At 30.3% G+C, this 21224-nt stretch overlaps 1 pseudogene; it reads right to left on the bottom strand.

Moving 5' to 3' along the window:
- Window positions 1-308: 308 nt before the first annotated feature.
- On the bottom strand, window positions 309-19776 carry LOC149551122 (transketolase, chloroplastic-like; annotated as a pseudogene).
- Between the last annotated feature and the right edge of the window lie 1448 nt (window positions 19777-21224).

Below are 21224 nucleotides of genomic sequence, written 5' to 3'. Positions count from 1 at the left end.
ACTGCTTCACAGTGCATAGGCTCTAGATATTTAAAAATTTCTAAAGCTTGCATAATAATGGTTTTGTGGTACTTAAAGACAGTAGTGTTTGATCATTTTAACTGTCCTTGTTTGTTTTGATCATCTGTTCTCCTATTCCTATTCCTAACAATTATTTGGTTGCCTTTTATTATGTAATCTTTTATTTTTCTTTATTCAATTAAAAAAAGTTTTTGAGATGTGTAACAATATGACAAATACATATTTGGAAACAGAGATATCTTATCATTAAACTAGATTAATCAGAACCCTCGAGAATGCTACACCACTAATCCAAAAGAAAATTGATTATTGCATAAATTCGATGGCACGAAAACACTCCATAGATGACCTCTGAAAATTCTAACAAAAAGCTAAGGAATGCCAAATCTTGTAATGGCACAAGTTTACTCTCAGGTTGAACTTTGCCACATACTATGCCATGACTTGTTTAGCTTTTGCAACTACATTCTCAATAGTGAGGCGAAACTCCTTATACAAAATTCCAGCTGGAGCACTGGCACCAAAAATGTCGATTCTCACAGCCTTTCCCTTGGAACCTACCCAGAGGTTGAACCAGCTTCCACACTCACTCTGGCAGATATAGCTGCTAGGAGCACACTTTCTTTGTACTCTGAAGTTTGTTCCTCAAATAATTCCCAGCAGACAAAGGACACGACTCTAACAGCTTTTCCTTCACTGCGGAGAGCAGTTCCAGCTTTCTTAGCAATCTCAAGCTTAGAACCTGTGGCAATAAGAATGATATCAGGCTTATTACCAGACAAATTGTCACTGATAAAATAGCCTCCCTTTTCAACTCCCTCTACCGAGGTACCAGGAAGGTGAGGAAGCTTTTGACGTGAAAGAGCATGGACCGATGGCCTCTTTCTATTAAGTACAACAATTTTGTATGCTCCAGCTGTCTCTTTTCCATCAACTGGACGGAACATTAGAATGTTGGGCATCGCTCAGAAGCTTGCCAAGTGCTCAACTGGTTGATGGGTGGGCCCATCTTCTCCAAGACCAATTGAATCATGAGTCATTACATATATTACTCCAGCTTCACTCAGTGCAGAAATTCTGGCCTTAAACATCACACACTAATCAAGAAATTAACAAGAAATTAAGCTTGGAAAAGTAAGTCAAACTTTGACTATTGAACACTTCTACTTTAGGAATGAAGCATTAGTGTATCATGTTTGATCCATTAGAAAATTCTCATTGCAGCTCTCATGTAGTCCCTGAAAACAGAGAAGGTAGCACAGTAAGGAATGAGCCCACTTCCATGGAGGGCTATTCCATTGCATATTGCTGCCATCCCATGGTCACGCACACCAAAACGAAGGTATTTTTCTAAAAATCCCCAAACATTTTTAGCAAAGTCATGTTAGATGATGCAAGGTCTGCACTTCCACCTAGAAATCCTCGAAGAAATCTTGCAAGTGCATTCAAACATTGCTGGGACAAGTTTCGTGTAGCATCAACAGGGCTCTCTAGGCTGTATGTCTGAAAATGTATTAAAACTCAAAGATTTAAAAAATTGCTAGTGACTTTTTCGTGAGGGACAAATCCTCAACTTGCAAACTGATTGAAACATTTTATACCGAAATAACCTAATGCAGCTCAATTTAAACACAATATTTATGATTACGACAAAAAACATCCTCACATTCTTATCGGTAGTGCCTTCTCCCACCCTTCAGGCAATATACCAGATATTAGAATTTTGAACTCTGTAGCTTGCTCAGGGTATTTCTTTTTGAATCTGCTAGTTTAGCTGTCCACTCTGCTTCCACAGCCGTGACCTTCTCAAATTTGCCTACTCTAAAGACTGTTTCCATAAAACAGATGACACTTAGAATAATTGGAGATCTCAAGAAAAATAAGTTTGCCTACAACTAAAAGAATGATACCTCTTAACATCCTGGGGAACATGGAAAGGCTCGTATTACAAATATTGCAGATCAGTGAAAGATTTATTGAGATATTTCCTAAAGATATGGTAATAGATATGGTCGGTGCAGTAGATTGATATGGAAATTGCATTAATTGCTTGAATCTATTCAGTAATTGATATCAGAATTACAGTTATTGCTTGGTTGATTAGTAGTTTACAAATAGAAATACCGCCTGGTTTTGGACAGGTTTGTACGAAAAGCGCACTTATTACAGCCTATCGGATATATATATATATATATATAATGAAAGGGAAGTATATTTAATGAAAGAGAAGAAATTTTTAATGAAAGAGGATAGAATTTTAATGGAGAACAGATTTTCAAATTTCACTATAATCATTTGTAAGAATTCTTTGATTTGATTTGATTGTGTTGAATATTTTTGTATTAGCTTTAAATTTATTTATTCATTTATTTAAAAGAAGTAGCTGAATAAGTTGTAAAGACTTATGTTTTCACATCATTTTCTAACTATTTGTTTGCCTCCAAACTATTCCTTTAACAAAGAATTAAACTACTATTCTAATGTTTTCATGTTTCTTTATTTTATTTTTATTTTTGTAACAATATATCTATTTTCTCATTAGTTTTATATATTTTTGGTAGTGGTTTTTTTTCATTTTCTCCTTCATAAACTTACAAAAAGTATGTTTTGTATGGACAAAAAAGTTTTAAATTTTTAAATATATTTTAGAACTTATGAAAGCTTCTCATCTATCTAACCTCAACCTTTCATATGATTTTTTTATAATAAATTTAATCTAAGAATTTTTTTATGTTGATAAAAATAAAACAAAATAAAAATGTATTTATATTTATCTATCTATTTATTTATCTATATCTATAGATATTAGAATTGAAAATTAGTAAAAAAATAAAAAGTTTCTAAAATTTATGTATTTCTTTGTTAAACTCTAGACTAGTATGAATATATAATATTAATAATAATAATAATAACAACAATATATATTTCTAAAAATAATGCATTAATAAGTGGCACATTAGCTTATCCACTTGTTATGCCAATCATTTAATTGTATTCGATATTATTTATTTGAATCATAAATAAAGAGCCATCGGCAGTTTTTAGATTGTAACTTCCCAAGAAACTTATAAAGAGCTGAAATTTGTTTGGAGAAAAAATAGTTAGAGTGAAAGGCATGTTTAGATTATCCTGGCTCATTAAGATGTAAACATTAAGGAATCCTTGACTTACCCTACAAGAATGACATGTTTAGATTACCATTTTATGAATGAAGAAGAAGTTATTTGTTGGGGCGAATCTTTGAGTTTGCATGTTTGGGTATTATAAAGTTTTGTTTAAAGAATTTTCTTTTTGGTTCAATCCTAGCTAATTCTATTATCAGTTTATGCTTAAGATAGAATCGATCAAGAATCAGATTTCAATTTAAATTATTGGTTAGCCATGGTATCGGCCTTGTTTATACAGGCTGGAATTGGTTTAAGAGTCAAGATCTCAATTACAATGCATTTGAATTGAATGACATTTTATTAGGTTCATTTATAGTGTATAGTCCATTTCATATCAGACATTTTAACTCTTTTCTCATAGGCTCAAGACTTTCTAATTCTTGTTGGCTTTGTTTACTATTTAAATAGAATTCCTTTTTAATGATTCTTTAAGTGACCAGTTATTCGTTCACAGTAATTTTTTGTAACAATATTGTTAAAATTGATTCTTGATACATGCTTCAAATTCTAAGGTGCATTTGATGATAGGATTTAAAGGTCATTAAGTGTATTAGTCAAATTGGTTTAAAGATTTGGGAAAACCTCCAATTGGGACTTGAATTATATTCTATATTTAAAGTTATTTTTAGAGCACTACTTTCAGTTTCCCATTTCAATTTATTAAGTTAACTTCAATGACTTTTATATATATGTGTGATTGAAGATTGAGGATGTTTGACAAAATCAATTATTTAGCTTCTAATTAGTGATTTTATAAATAGTCTTTTATAAGTACAAAATTCTAGATAATTCTATTTCTCTTTTAGCATTGGGCAGGACTCCTATTGTATCACAACTCTTGTCGATATAAAAGTATTATATAATATATATAAAACAAGAGAACGAAAGAAGCAACTATTTTTCATTTAGCCATTAACCAAGTCTAAATATTTCTCAATATATTTTATATTTAATATGTTTATTGCTAATTTAAAAAATCTTTCTTGAACAAATATAATATTTTGAAATATTATTTTCAATTTGATATTTCAAAATGTTATTAATAAAATATTGTATTTTGTAAGCTAATTAGCAATGGTTGTTATAAAGAATCATTGCATCCAAAAATTCAATAGTAAAAATCAATGAAGTTTTTAGACAGTTATTTTTATCTTAAAAGACATTTCAGCTTCAATAATGAATGATTATTTATGACCTTTATATTCAATAAAAAATTTGATCAAATTATTTAAATCTAGAAAAAAAAATGGAGCACCCATTCTAGAAACAAAACAACAAAGTTGGAACCGACTTTGAGAAAAACCAAATCAAACAAAGACCATGTCAAGAAAATTAAAACTATGCAAAAACATTTTAATGTGCATAATCATAATCTAATTGAATCTAAAGGGAAGATATAATGTTATTGTGTACGATTTCAAGTATTTCATAAATAGTTTAAAATAATTTATATTTTTTTTTTATAAATGTAATGTTACTATTCTAACTTTTTTATAATATGTATTTTCTTAATATAAGAAATGAATACTAAAGTTTTCATGTCAAAGTGACAAGTTTGTTCATATCAATTTTCTTATTGTCAACTATCTTGCCAAGTGCTTATTTTAAATGTATCAAAGATAGCTAGTTGGATTTATAAAGAATATGTTATGAGAAACTGATAAGTTTTGTTAGATAACATAATTTTTTAAAAAAATTACATTACCAAATAGAAATTAAGCTTTACTATGAAGAAGTTTGAAATTTCTATTTTTTAAACTTTCTAATGCCATCATCATTATTAAGGAAGAGGTAATGTATAGTTTATGTTAAAGTTAAACATTACATTACTAAAAATGTAAAAATTCACAAATTTCACTTTGTATTGATGTCTTAAATATTATTTTTAATTTTTTTTTTTAATATTTAAATATTGATATTGAAATGACATCAATCATAATTCAAATATACATTCATTTTGACAAGCATATCTTGAACTCACTATATCATAAATCAATTTATCTTTTTCAATAGAAAGCTAAGTCAGTAACCTATTTCCTAGAGATTTTTCAAATAAAAATTGATCTAATTTACAATTTTTGCCGAAGTGTTGAAGTCAATTGATGTACAATCGTTAATCAACCTATAATGAGTTAAAATCATATTTGAAAGTTTTAATGACTATAATAGCTATTAAAATTTTGGAAAGCTTGCTCCAAGAAACAAAATTTGAAATTTTAGATTTACATTAGGAGTTCATTGGATTCCAATTTTAAGGGTCAAAAGGCCTTTTTTTTCAGAAAAAGAACAAAGATTTTTTTTAAAACATGTTCTTGTGAACATAATCTTTGCAAGAACATATAATATATATTCATGTGAACATATGTTCACATGAACATGTTTTTAAAAATGATGCACATATTTGCAAAACCTAATACATTATATGCTCGCATGAATATATAAAATTATGTTCGCAGAAACACACAATGTAATCGAGTTCACACAAACAAAATTTATGTGTTCGCGCAAATAGTCATAATTAAAAGAAATTTAAAAATTGTCAATTTCATTCGTGCCATAAAAATGGTACCCACTATTGTCGGCTCACCCATTTATATATAATTTTAATATCTTCATTCAATTCTTAGTTAGATTTAAAGGAAGAGGTTATATTAAAATTTAAGACATGTTAGCTAAATGGTGAAATTTCCTCAAATTGTTGATTTCAGTAAATAGAATTTAAATATCATTGAATAAATTTATACTACCAATATGTAAATTTTTTTTTAATGAATTAAATGTTGTATGGATATATGGACATGTATATATAACCTTAATAATTCAATATTTTTTAGCTAAAGCCTTTAATTTTTTTTTGCAAAAGAGGGGTAAAAATTTATTAAGACAAAAAGGAATACAACAAGGAGAGCTCAACAAGGAGCTTGATCATGAGCAACAAGATCATCAAATTCTTGCACCATCTCAAAGGACAGTTGCCTCCTATCCCTAATATTCCAACCCGGATCATGACTAGATGCCCATTTGGCTAAACAATCAGCAGTTCTATTCGATTCACGAGGAATATACGTGAACCTAATGAACTGAAAAGAGGAAGAGAATAAAAGAATTTTCTTAACAATAGTAGCCAGTTGCCAACTAACATCCTCAAGCTCTTGCGAAGAAAGCATGTTCACCACTACCTGGGAATCAGACTCACAGATAATCTTACTCCATCCCCACAAGCAACACTATTCCACAGCATATAAAATAGCCTAAGCTTCCATGAGATTGTTAGTATAATCACCCTTATGAAGTGACAAGAAAAATTTAACATCCCCAGAACTACAACGAGCCACTCCGCCAATACCAGCCGGACCAGGATTCCCACGGGAAGAACCATCAGTGTTAATTTTCAGAACTCCACAAGGAGGAGGAGTCTAGTGCCCATCCTGGTTAACCCGACCCTTCCTCTGATGATGAAGCTGCATGGACATAGAAGGAAACCTATGAGTTGCAGCCCCATCCTGCAGATGAAAATTGAGACGATTACAGATAGCAAGATCAATCGGATCCATACCCCCATCAAGCTCACACTTCACAAGAATAGTTTCCAATTCCCATGTCACTGTTTAGACATAGATCATCTAAGAAAATGAATAGAGGAAAAAGAATTTTTTTTTAATGCATTAGAATAAGTAATATTCAAAATTATAAATTTAAATATACACATCTTCTAGAAATGTTTCATTAACAATAATAAGTATCTAATTTTGAAAAATTATCAAATATTTTTTATTATTTCATTTTCTTATCATTCTCAAATATTAGGTAGTGCTTCTTGGAAATCCTCTCCTATAAGACTCAAATTATATGAACCAATCAAGTGAAAGAAAAATAATTTCAGCAATTCTAAAAATTAAAATTTAGACATACAAACATTACAAATGTTAAAAATTTTAATGTAAAATAAAAGTACTTGTATGTAATTGGTAGAAATTGAAAATACTAATCACTATCTAAACTTAGGTGATTACAATAGTATTTTAACCTATGGAAAATACAATAAGCATATAAAAATGTTATGTAGTGCATTTGAAAATTTCTAAATTGGAAATTGTAAATATATGAATGGTGCCTTCACATGCATAATAAATTTTTAAAATAAAGTTATTATAAATGAACTAAATAATTATAATAATATAATATTCCAAAATAATATTAAGGAGTCCACCAATAAATTTCAATCCAACACTATTTCTATTAAGTAATATAAATATCTACCAATTTTAAACATGGTTAAAATAAATGTTAATTTGTGAACACACAAGGTGAGGTTGAATTAGATAAGAGAGGTTGAGTGGTATCTGAAACTCATCCCATAAAAACTATTGTAAGTATTATTCAAGTAATTGGATTAAAGAGATAGGAATAAGTATTTGTGGCAAACTTTGAAAGAGGAACATGAAGCACAAAAGTAGAGAAATAATAGGATTTTCAAGAGGGAGGACCATTCTTTTTAACAAAGTTGGAAAATAATACAACTAATATAAAGCAATTGAAAAAGATGAGTAAAAATTATGTAGAGGAAAAATATCAAATATTTAATTAGATACATACTAGAAGCCATGGTTTAAAAAAGTGATCAACTCATATTTATAAACCTAGGGGTGGGATAGGCCATATTTGTATTTCTAATAGTTGTCATTATTACAAGTCCTAATTGGGAAGCTAAGAAATCGAGGGGGAGGGGGGTGAATCAAGATCTCTAACACTTAAACCTTTTCACAATACTTTCCTGCATTCACCACATTTACAATCTCATGTTAAATGCATGCATAACATAGCTTGTGAAATTAAACTCTAGTAACATGTAGATCTTACCTATTAATCATATGCATGGAATGAAAAACCATAACAAAAAGATCTAGTTACTAAGAAACACTTCAATTTGAAGGTAAAATTAGGGTGGGGATGACAACCACAAATCTTCACTATTACAATAATAAAGTTAACCTATTAGGATTACAATGTTTGACCACTTTTGATGATGTGCCCTATGAGGGGTCTACCTTGTTGAAGGTTGTTAAGATTGTTAGGTCATACCTTGCAAGATGATTTTACACTTACAAAAAAGTAAGTACTCAATTAAGATAGTTACAAAGATTTGTTAAGCCCACTATATTAAGGGATTATCCCTGATTCCAGCTATTAAAACTGACTTGGTACCTAATCCTCGATCTTCTCTAATAAGATAGTTTTGGATCTCCTATCTTCAATCTGATGTCCGATCTGATAAAGCTTTATTATCATTTACTACTTTGACAATGTCACTTGTTCTATTCTACAATAACACAACTTAACTCTTCTACCTTCATCGCAAAGTTTTCACTTCCACACTTGATCTCTATGATTGAATAAATAGCTCACTTCCACTCCATGTCACTAATAGGTTTAGATCTTCTCTATTTAAAGATTTCATAAATAGTTTTCTAGACGCTTCCATATTTCGCATCTTCATCTAATTGGTTGATCATAGCACATAGTGACTTGTGATCCACATCATAAAGCATGTAATAATATTTGCATCAACATCTACAAATATAAATTATTTTTCCAATGTTGGCTTGAAATGTTTTACCTCAAGTTTTGTATCATTCCTAACTTGAATGTCAATCCTGAGTTTCTTGGCACTTATTGTCTCTGATACTTAGCATTCAATATACACATTCCTGACTCTTAGTCTTTAATATTCTTGACACCTTCTCTATAACTTGGCAGCAATGTGTTCAAACTTCTTTGTAAACATTAGCCTCAACTTATACTACCTATACTTGAAGACCAAAGACTTGCTCAACTCCTATAGATTTTGGTATGCACATGTTTATTTACAAGTATTTTTATGACTCAGCCTATGTAAAGTATCTTAGTCACATTGATGACCTTATATAACTCTACCTACTATGTGACTAAGTGTTTGACACTAATAGACAAAAATTGTGTGCAATCTTTAGTGAGAGAGGCTAAAAACATTTGTTTCTAATTGTCACTTGTCAAGGCCTTTTGGTGTTCTTTGTACTGCCTACCCTAGTTTGCATCCTTCTATTATTGTCAAACTCTTTTTTGGTGAATTTTCTATTAATTGAGTCTAATTAAAAGATTTAATTAATGATTTAATTAAATGAAAATTAAAAAGATATTTTAATATTTAATTTTATTTAATTAATTGGTAAATTAATTAAATAAAAGAATTAATTTGGAGATAAAAGTTATAAGTTTAAATTTGGAACGTGATAATATTTATTAATTTAATAATAATATATTTTGAGCTCATTTTTATTTTATCAATTAAGTTTCAAAACTAAATTTAAAAGTGGAAAAGATATTAAAATTATTAAAAGATTCTAGATCACATGATGCCTGCATGTGATTAAAATATATTAAGATAAAACAAGTGGATTTAATAAAGTGAGTGCATGAGATTTAAAATTAATAAATTACTTTTAAAAGGATTCAAGTGAATATTAAATAAAGAAATTTAATTAAATAAATTAATGTGCATTATTTTAATATTTATTCACATAGGAGTATGCGAACTCTTGTGAGTTGTCATGTTTACAACACAAGAGTTTGCACTCTAATTATGCACATGTTGTCTATACTTAGGAGTTAGCACATTATTTGAGTACATGGTGTCTACATCATTCTAAACACCTCATCATGTTTATCTTCTTATTGTGGAAATTATGTGCTTAGTTGTCATGCTTATCTCTTAGTTCTTTCTAGACACATTCTAGATGCATCTTAGAGGCCTTTATATAGAGGCTCTCCTAGTGTGTATGGACATCCTCATATGCTTCTACAAGCACTCCTAGTCACTTGGAGGGGGTTTCGATTCTTGGAGAAATTGCGAATGCTGAAGAAGGAAGGAATTTTTGAAAAGGGGAAGGTTTTGAAGGGAGGAGCTTCTCTACGATTTTTTGAGGCATAGTGAATTAGCATCAGTGTCCAGGTAGGCACTCATGATTATTTCGCATACTCTATTATGCTTTCTCTCTTCCTATCTTCATCGTTTTTGCTAGATGACTACTTGGATAGTTCTTGTGATGAATGTTCTATATTGTGGAAATTTGGGTATGCATGTTGTTTCATCTGGATTGAGGAATTAAAATATTATTGCAACCCTCCCTTTGTAGAATCAAGATTTGGAAATTGATTCGGGTTTGTGTTCGAATTAAAATAGAATCTTATTATTATGCATTAGTTTTATATGATTTATTAACTAATCTAATCTAATTTAATTTATTTAAGATTAGTTAATTGTAGGAGTCTAATTAATTATTAGTCAATTTTAGTAAATGGATTTTTTAAATGAGGGAAAATTAAAAGAAAAAAGATATTAATAAGTGTTTAGTAGAATTAAATAATTGAATTATTAATGAGATTGATTTTAATTAAAATCAATTAAGATTATTTTAAATAAATGTTTGTCCTTGAAGTATTTTAAGGAAATTGTAAATTATTTAATTGAAAATTGATAAGCCTTATTCTAATGATTTGAATAATGGGAGACTTCTTGGAATCAATGGAGTTTTATTTAATTATTTAGTAACATTGATTTTAGTAAAATAATGCAATGATTAAAAGTTAATAGGAATTAGTTTAATGATTTAACTAAGTAAATAATTATCTTCTGATTATTTTAGACAATTGTTTAAAATAATGGAGGGATAATTCTATGTTTTATTCAAAGAGATAAATGGGTTGACTTGGAGATTAAATGAAGAATCTTATACACTTGAAATATACTTGAAACAAAAACAGAAACCTCATATTTGGCTTAACCATGTGATTGCAAAAGAAAACTAAAACATGTGTTTATATCTTGTTTTCTTTTTGCTATCCATGTTTTGGGGTTTTGGGGTTGACTAAATTGTTGACCAGTTATAGAACGTCTACTAGAGGCTTGGGGGTTATGCAAATGTGATGGCATGTTGATGTTATTTGATCTCAATCTTTTTATAACCCAACCATGGTTATGTGATGGTATGCTCTATGAGATGTTTTTATTTGTTGTGCGTTGATGCTCATCAGTCTTCTTGTGTGAAGCTGAGTTATATGTGTATAAGACACTCGACTTAACCATTTTTGAGTCATTGATCAATCATACTTGGTTACTTTCAAATCACCATGATGGGACTGAAGTGTTGATTTATTCTTGATGTTTTCATGTTGTGACATGTTTTGACTCAACCATTTTGGAGTCTTCGATTAGTATTATTTTCTTTGAGATGCCTTTTTGGTTGCTTGTTGAGAATCAATGGATATCATGATTATTATTGATACCTTTAGTTGCCAATAGAGAACTGTTGTGGCCATTATTATCAATGGATGCTTTTCAGTTTCTCATGGAGATTTTATATTCTTATTGTGGATTATCTTTTGGTATTTTTCTAGTCGCTTGTATAGGACTGAGGTGATTTTATGTGATTATGGATTTGTTCTTTTATTGAGCCTAGGGAAGGTTATCTACTTTTAGTGTTAGGAAGTGGCTTGCAATGGGGGTTGGGGCCCTAAGTGCCTACCAAGGTAACTCATTGTAAGTTGTTTTAATAAGTGAAAATATTTACACTAAATGGGGATTAAAATGAACCTAATAAGATAATTGTATGTTCTCGCCCATGCCTCAAGTGCTAGTACAGACTAGGATGGGAGTAGAGAGAATGCTTGGTTGCGACCTTGCATTCGGTAATATGCCTCATCAGCATGAGAGGATACTAGTGGCTGCATAGGGATCACTAGGGGGCTAGGGTCTATTGAGGGATTGCCAGGGTAACTCTAGCATGATCTGTGCGATGACACTTTCCTGCTTACATAGTAGGTTTTCTACATATTTTTGTTGTGCCTCTGGGAACTAGATGTCGATCTATTTTGAAACCTTTGAGTTAGTGTACTTTTAGGATTCCTAGATTTAAAAGAGTATTTGTGTTATGTGATTAGATATTCTATTTGAGACTTGAGACTATCTCCTCTAGCGCTATCTTTATTGGCATTTACCTTCGTTATGTTCTTGGATCATTATGATGGATATTATATCTTGTGATTGATGTAATTACTGACATGTTTCTTTATATTGATGATTAGCATGTGATAGATGATGTTATCTACTTTGTAGGATCATCTTATGCTTTATTCTTGCATGTTATATTTCTTTATGCATATGTTGTAGCATGTTAGATTCTTTCTGCATATGTTGTAGTATGTTTTAGGAGTGACATCCCTATTTACTATAATACCGATGATCTCTTTGGTGACTTGGGATGTTACATGCGGGGGATGGCTAGGGCCCACGATCGTCTAATGATGCTATTGACGGTTGGGAGGAACCATGCATTTAGATAATTATGTGTTGTGTTTATGATTTATGGCTATCTTTTACAATGGTTGTTATATATCTTTATTGATTAATGGATGTATCATGTATGTTATTGGTTTCATTTACTTTATTGCACTTGCATCATGGATTAGAATAGGATGATGTACTTCATTTTCACACATTTATATTCTTTTAAGCCTTTCATACCCTATGTCATGTACAGTGGATGATTGAGCATTCCAAATTTAATTGCCAAGAGGCATTCGGAACAAATGTGTAATATGGACATTGGACTTTCTATTTATTCTTTCATGTGGATGTGGTAGTGGTTACTTAGTATTAATTAGATCAAATGTGACTCAACATCTTGGGATCCTTAAGGAATGTAACTTGTTGTGTACGTTTTTAGTTGTATGTATGTTATTACTTCCACTACTATGTGTTTGATATGAATGGTTTATCTTTCATGTTTAAAAGAAAAAAATTGTTTGGCAAACTTAGTAAAATTTTAGCTTAATTCTTTTGGATCCCTTGGCGGGGCATTAAATTCTTACTCATATTTAATGATTCCAATACAATATAGTGGTTTGAATTGAAGGAGAAAAATTAGTAATATTTTTTTACACAACCCTAAATAAGAAAAATATACAAACAAGTATTCATAATTTATAATACAACAAAATATAAAGATAAACCATAAACACAACATAACATTTGCCCCATGAAAATTCAATATAATAAGACATGAGTTCACCATGAAGGTACAACCTTCAAGATCCCACCAATGGAGAATAACACATTGGAGAATGCTAAGAAAGAAATTCAAGTGGAAATTATCACTTTCTTGATTGATTGAAAAGTCTACAATTTACTTTGAATATAATAACTTGGTGATAGAGAATAAAATTCAATAAATGAGACACTATGTGGCCTAGTCAAATGGAAAGTTAGGTAGCATTCCTATTGATAACTATCCTAATGCAAATTACAATACAATCTAGCAAATACAAATATACACCTAATATTTTATAATAAAAAAATATATTATGTTAAGTAAGTAAATAGAATAAATTTATTCCAAGTGAAAATTTTTAAGAATAATTATTATGTGTATGATGATGGATTATGGTTACCAATGACTAGGCTAAAGTAGGTACCAAAGATTCAAATAATCTCCTCAAATAAAGAAAATGAGAAATTATAATGGGACAAAAGTACTCTCAAGAAAAAAGATTATACAAATCATGTAATGATGAATGAAGTGATAAATGGACATCTCCTCAATATCCCCCAATAAAAAAAATTGATTACAAGAAATAATGCATTTTGTTGGAATACTATAGAATAAATAAGGGGAGGGTGAATTAGTTATCGAAGGTCCAAATGTACAGATAAGACTTTACAATACTGCAGCTTATCCTTATGCATGCATTGAACATTCAATGCACTAAACATATGCATATTGTTGTTCTATGTTAAAATAACTTTATAGAAATGTAAACATGTAAAACTACAAAATCAATCACACATTTTGACACAAGGATTTTACATGGACACCTAATTTTGTAAAAACCACCAGTAACATGCTACCAATTTCCACTCTTCTAAAGTGACCTTTCTAAGGAGTCAACCCTGTTAAAGTTTACAATGCACATTGTTAAATGTGACCTAGTTAAAGGATTTCAATCACCCTATTAGATGTGAGCCTTGTTAGTTGACTTTTTTTCCTTTTATCTCTATAAATAGAGAATTTAGCCCTTTTTTTGCTTAACCACAAATGTCCATTCTAAGGTTAGGTAAGATTTAATGAATTTACCCATTTTTTTAATTTTAGTCCCTTGTAGAAATTTATTCTACAATCCTCTTTGAATTCACCTCAAAATAGTTTATCTTGAATTCTATGCCACCAACTCATCATAGAAATCTTCCACATGCTTCACACAATTCAAGAAATCAACTTTGTCAGCTCAAATTCATTAAATTTTTTATTAAACTCGTTTTAATTTAACTCGACATCCACACTATTCACTTGGCAATAACAATTTTCTAATGCTCAGCCAGTAATAAGTTTCTCGACATCAAATAAGTCTTCCTTCCTTGGTCACTAATGTCATTTCCTTGATACTTGGCACTTACTAACTTTACATGACACTTGACACTTACTAACTTTCTAACACTCAACACATGCTAAATTATTCTTGGCCTAAACTAAGTTTTCTCAACTTACACTATTTTCTCAGTCAGGCTTGACACACACTTTTCTTTACTTAGCCTCCTAGTCTATTCTCAGGTATACATTCATTATAGAATTAAGTAGATAAGCATTACACTATATCATCAATGTATTTCTTGGTCTAAAATTATTAATAATGTGAAGATGACGTAAACTAGTGATTTCTAGCACTTTGTTCCTACTATATTTAAGTCAAATATTTTTGTAAGAATTTGCCTAAGGGAAAACTTCACCTAGGAACTAAGAACTCAAGCACAAGCACAACTATAGACCAAAAAGAGAGAGTATGATTAGAATGACGATATATTCATTCAATATGCCATGTTCAGAGTACACTAGGAGTGCCTTTATATAAAGGCCTTTGAGATACATCTAGAATGCCTTGCAATAAGCTACATGATATGTCATACAACTAGGCACATGTCCACCAGATATGGGTTATCCTCCATTAAGTACGAAAGTAAGTGCAATGATGAGAGGATAAACCTACAAGGGTGTGACACACAAATTAGTGTTGTAGACACCATGTGCTAAAATAGAGTTGTGTATTTCTATGTTGTCAACATGAAAAATCAAAAAGGTGCACAAAATCCTAAGTGTCTCACAAAATAAAATAATAAAATAATGCATTAACCTAAGTAAACTTAAGTAGCTGCAAATAGTAAATAGTAAATATGTATTTACACCAACACCCCCTCTTCAGTGCAAATCAAGGGAATTCCCTTAAGCTTACAAAAACTAGGATGAAGCACAAGATGGGTCCCAACTACTAGGCCATATTAGGTACCCATGTAGATAATGAAAATGCAATCTCTCATAAAGTGGAGAAAGAGGGAAAACCTCATCACTAGTAGAATTTTAGTGAATAAATGACTATGTGACTAAAACTTTTAGTCACAAGACTAAAAATTTTAGTCATGTGACTAAAAGTGATCAAATTTTAGTAATATTTTGTAATTTATAAGTACAAGTAACTAAATAAATGAGTAATTTGGTCATCAGGTAAAATCACAAGGTTAGACAAAGATTAATGACTAAATAAATGATCAAATAAATAACTAATTAATTAGTTACCCAAGCAAATGATTAGATGATCAATAATTATTTTATCATGTTAATAAATTTTAAGTATTTTATAACTTTTATTACTCATGGTTTGGTTTTTGTCATATCAAGGAATCATAATTAGGTAATTTTTAAAATATCCTCTCAATTGATATTGACTGAGATATGAAGGGTTTTTTTCCAAAATAAGAAAATGAATTATTTTTCTACATTATTTCATTTAAAAAAATACTTTTTAAATAATTATTATATTATAATAAATAAATTTAATTTACTTATAAAATAATATCTAATATATAACTAATCTATTATAGGTTTAATATTAGTTGAAAAAACTATTCTATATATTATAATATAGCTAAATAATATTTAAAGACTCATAGTAAAATTATTATTTAATTTTTATGCATAGTTAACTAATAATAAGTTTTTAATAGTTATAATTTTTTTTATTGAATTGAGGTTTTTTTCTCTTATTAGATTTCATTATTTTTAAGTTTTTGAGTTGATTTTTTATCCAATAATATTATAAAATATAACTTCAATAATTTTCTATAAATTGTTTTTACTTTAAATATTTCATTACAAATGAGTTTCTAACTATTAACTAGAAATTGTACCTTGACATAAAATAACTTTAATATTTTTATTATGTATTCTTGTCACTAAGATTTCCTTACCTATACTTTAATCCTTTCTAGATGATAAACTTTAGGTTTCATTATTATATAATAATAACCTTTAATAGTATGTGATCTTCACTTAAATAGGTTTCAAGCACTAGACCTTTTAATAATTTATCTTCTCCACCAACATTACTATGATGTGTACGATGCTTGCAAAGGTACATTATATATACTTGTATTTTAATAAAATAATGAAGAACTAATATTTTGACCAAGAGAGTTACACATCATTAGTCTTATTATAAATTTACAAATTTCAAGAAAAAAATAGAATTTTGATAATATTAGACATGTAAGGATACACAACTAAATGATACATTTTAAATGATAGGACATATAAATAAATAATATTGTAGTGAGTAGTATAGAATATAGTGGTATTTGATTATTATTTATAGTTTCATATATTTACATCATAAGTAGGGGAAAGATTTTTTTTTTTTTTTTTTTTGCTTATCATTTATGCATCTCAACTTCTCAATCACCAAAATGCTCCATAAATGACAATATAAGATAATCTTCAATGCATCCTTAGAATTATGTAAAATGATAATATTCTTGTTATCACATCCTTGACCATATTTTATATCTAGAATTATGTTAAACCTCATATTTTCCCCTTTATAATCTAATACATTTAAGCTTTGCTCAAAATTTGAAATGCTAAACTTGAACTCAAACAACATATTTTGAACACTTAGAAGCATTGTGATAATTCCCATAGCTTATCACAGATCTACATTATCCTCAACTAGTCAAACAAGAATATGAACACTAAGACAAATAATGCTTGGTCCTCTACCAAAGGTTGTTCAAGTTGTTTGGTGTTGTTAGAGAAGATAGCTTCCTTGAACAACAAGATGATTTTTTATTTGATGAGATCTCTAGGCTTTGAAAGAAATATTCAACCAATTAACAAGTTTGACAAAATGTCAAGTGTATAGAGTTAGAGAAGATGACACAAACCATTGAATTTTTTTGTTCTAGGGTAATGTATAAGGCTTCCACACAACTATGTCTTCTACAAGAAGTCAACAATTGTGTTGATAATAGCGAACTCCTCAACTTCTTAAGTGAGGAGCGGCTTAAGACTCTTGAGAGTGGTAAGAGTAGTCCAAGGGCCTAACTAGATTTCTTTGTCCTCTTTCCTATATTACTTTTCTATTATTCTTTGGTTTTGTTTCTATTTTGCTTCTTCTAGGGTTCCTTAGCATGTTTTTCCTACTACCTTGTCTAGTTGCACAATCATTTGGTTGTTGGTTGTAAGAAACAATATCCTTGCTTTTATTTAATCTGGATTTCAAAAAATATTCCAAATGCTAGAATTATTTTTAGGTCCATATATGGATAATAGCCTCAAGCCATGACATTGACTTATCTTTGAAAATAAAACTACGAATACTCTCTATCTTTTAAAGATTTAGAGGTTTTGTGTCGATCCTTATAAATAAATGAATAATTGATTTTAAGCTATGATTTTTCTACTAAGAAAAATTTTGAAAAAAATTATTCACTAAATAAAATACTAATTGATATTATTAACTATATGATTGTATTTAAAAAGTACACCAATTGTTTTTCTAATAGACCTTAAAAACCTTTTGGAGGTACGTCCCATTGCGCAGTATAATTGCCAGTTATAATCTACCCTCTAATTGGTGACCCCGCCTTTTCATAGTGATCATTTTAATTTTGTGTTTGTAAAATTAGGGGGAAAAGCTCTGCACATTTTGGATACGCGTGGCATTGAACCCTTGCATCTTTTCCTTCACCTCAGTGTACCAGGTATTTGTGAAAGCTAATCAATCCCCTAATCTGTTCATTCTTCAGCTATCAAATGATTAATCTATTTCATATTTATTTTGTATATTTCTCAGGATCTTTGACGCTTCTATTCACATTACTGCATCTCTCCAAGAGGTAGGTTGATCAACGCATTAGATTATTAGTATTATTGTGATTGATTTATGCCCCCTCTAGTTGTAATACCAATGAGAGTTGCGCTTTCCTGTACAGAAGATGTTGGGCGAAGCACAATGCACTTATCGGAAAAAAGAATTTGTGATAATTCGAGTCAACATGAATAACGACTATAACAGTATACGGCATTCGCATCTCCAATCTGATAGAAGCCAACAGTTTAAAATGCTTTGATGGATGGTGGTATCTATATTTAAAAAAACCCAAATATAAACTAGATCACTGGTTGCATCTGCTACTGGCAAAAAATGAATGTCAAGCTGAACAAGAAATTGAGATAATGAGATTGGACCAAATGCATCTACATCGCCACTAATAGCAGTAGATAGGGTAATGAAAACAGCTTTGTACAGATTCAAAAAAAATCATTAGCATCCTATACTTGGATACTCAGGTCAATGTCTCTATCCATTTTTTAGCTCCTCTATTCCGCAATAGAGAGATGATTTGTAAAGTGTTTCTTGCAAATGTATTTTATACACAAAGCCATATCTTGCGCATATGTCCTGTCATTTTAGCAAACAGATCGTAGATATTGGTCAGAACTCCACATTCCATATGTGTGCATGCATGCTTTTCCAATAGTTTCAAGTCATTGTTGTCCTCCTTGTGCATTTCATTGGTTCAACTATTCTGAGAGGCTTCTTTCTCAATCAGTCTGCACATATTGGAAACATTTTGTTGCATTTTGTGAGATGATATCTCCTTTGAAATTTCGTCAAACAGTTTACGTACTTTTTTGAAGATTCCACAATTGTTATCCTCACTCAGATTTCAATGAGGTATTCTATCAAACAACTCATTGTCTATCAAATATTCTATTCTTTGGAGGTCTTTATGACTTAGGGCGGGAATTCCTACTAGATAGCCTCCCCCCTGCTATAGGATCACTTTTTAGGAAACCACTTACTTAGGAGAGCTTAATCTTTATCCCGTCCTTTTAAGAGGTACCCAAAACTATTTCATTGCACCAAATGTTCCAACCATTCTTAATGAAGAGAACATGTCTAAGAATATATTGAAAGGAACCGAGAATCAGAGATGCATCAGTCAGGTTTCTATAATTCTGATGCAAAAGATCTATAACATATCATGAGCAGCATATCTACTGCATTATATATATATATTTGTTTCTCCCAGCAATTTATTAAAAAAATTACTACTTCTGTTTGGTTGGATGTTTGTACAGTCTAATAGCGCGGACAAAACTATAGGTGATTCTCATCCACAATAACATCCAATAGGACAAAAAACTAATATGACAAACCCCATTTTAGAATCATGTTTCCCTAGACTCTGCATTTATTGCAACATCTGTTGTAACCAATGTATGATCATGTTGGCATACTTCAACATGAATTTTACCTTCACAAATGTATGAAGAGATCAATTTTGTTTCACTTGAAAACCTTCCAATGATGGTTCTATTGTTTTCTTCTACTGGAACACTGAGCATATCAGGCCTCTTTATGAAGACGAAAGACTTTCTGTGAATATGAAGTTGGTACACTCAGCATATTAGGTTCTTCGTGAAGAGGAAATATCTGATGTAAAGATGATGCTGTTACAAAGTCATGCATCTGTTGGAGTATTATAACATGTGCCGGCAAATCCAAAGAAACAACTTGAGCATCTTGGAGAAGTGAAGTTGTACAAAGTGGGTGTGTGGTGTTGTTTGCAAGCCAGTGATCAATGCACTCAAAATAGAAGGCATGCCTACAGACAAGTAGCTTTTGCAAATTTTCATTCATCTCATAATCCCCTAAACAAAGAACACATCTATAATGGGAACATAGTAATGAGTTCTTAAAATGGATAAAAATATTCTGGCAACAAACATCACAATTCTGAACATAATCATAAGACAATCTTAATTTCTACTTATGAAAGGCTAGTTGCTTGACATGTTCCTGTGATCCATTCTTTTAGATGATTGGCATTCTCATGTCTTCTTATTGCAACATAGTGTATTTTAAATACTTAGAATGTGAAATGAGGTACCAAACTATCAACCATTAGTCATCATGTTGTAGGTACAAAATTGGATGTCATAACTGCCCATTTAGAAGCAACACTACCACCGACTAATGTCTAGCTAGTCTAGAAACATAATTGTTTTTTGTTGGAAATATGCATCTTCAATGCCAATCAAATTTGTTTGTTTCTATCATCTGATTACATGTTTTGAACTCCTTGTGATTCCTCCCAACTGAGAACAAAATTACTGCCTCCTTTAACTATCATAACATCTCCCCTTGACAATATGTCTATCCTACAACACCTCCTCACTCATGATGGTGACAAATGCCCCCAAGTCATGTTTCTTAAATCCATTTTATGAATCATGAAGGAATTATGCATACCATTAATGTTTGGTGAATGATGTTTTACACAAAAAGAATGTTGACTTTTTATATTCATAGTTATTATTCTCTCTCTCTCTCTCTTTCTAATCTTGAACTTATTCTATTATTTATGATGGGTGTGATGAAACTTTGAATGTATCTTTTTAATTGTTTGGAAAAATGAACAAGAGAAAATGTTACTCCCCCAAGCTCATTGACAATTTTAGCCACCTCATTGATCTCTACGGCTACATATATCAGGGGATAACCTATTTTACACTAGGAAGAATTTGAAGCTGCTGCATGAGGACACATTTTCTCTATAGAGAAAGCCATAGGATGTTTCCATGTAATGATAGCTATATGAAACCTCAC

The sequence above is a fragment of the Cupressus sempervirens genome, chromosome 6, assembly GCF_028749045.1.
Source record: "Cupressus sempervirens isolate cs-2001-9-10 chromosome 6, ASM2874904v1, whole genome shotgun sequence".
Lineage (NCBI taxonomy): Eukaryota > Viridiplantae > Streptophyta > Pinopsida > Cupressales > Cupressaceae > Cupressus > Cupressus sempervirens.
Note: the sequence above shows the minus strand (reverse complement) of the source record. Positions and strands in the feature narration are given on the sequence as shown.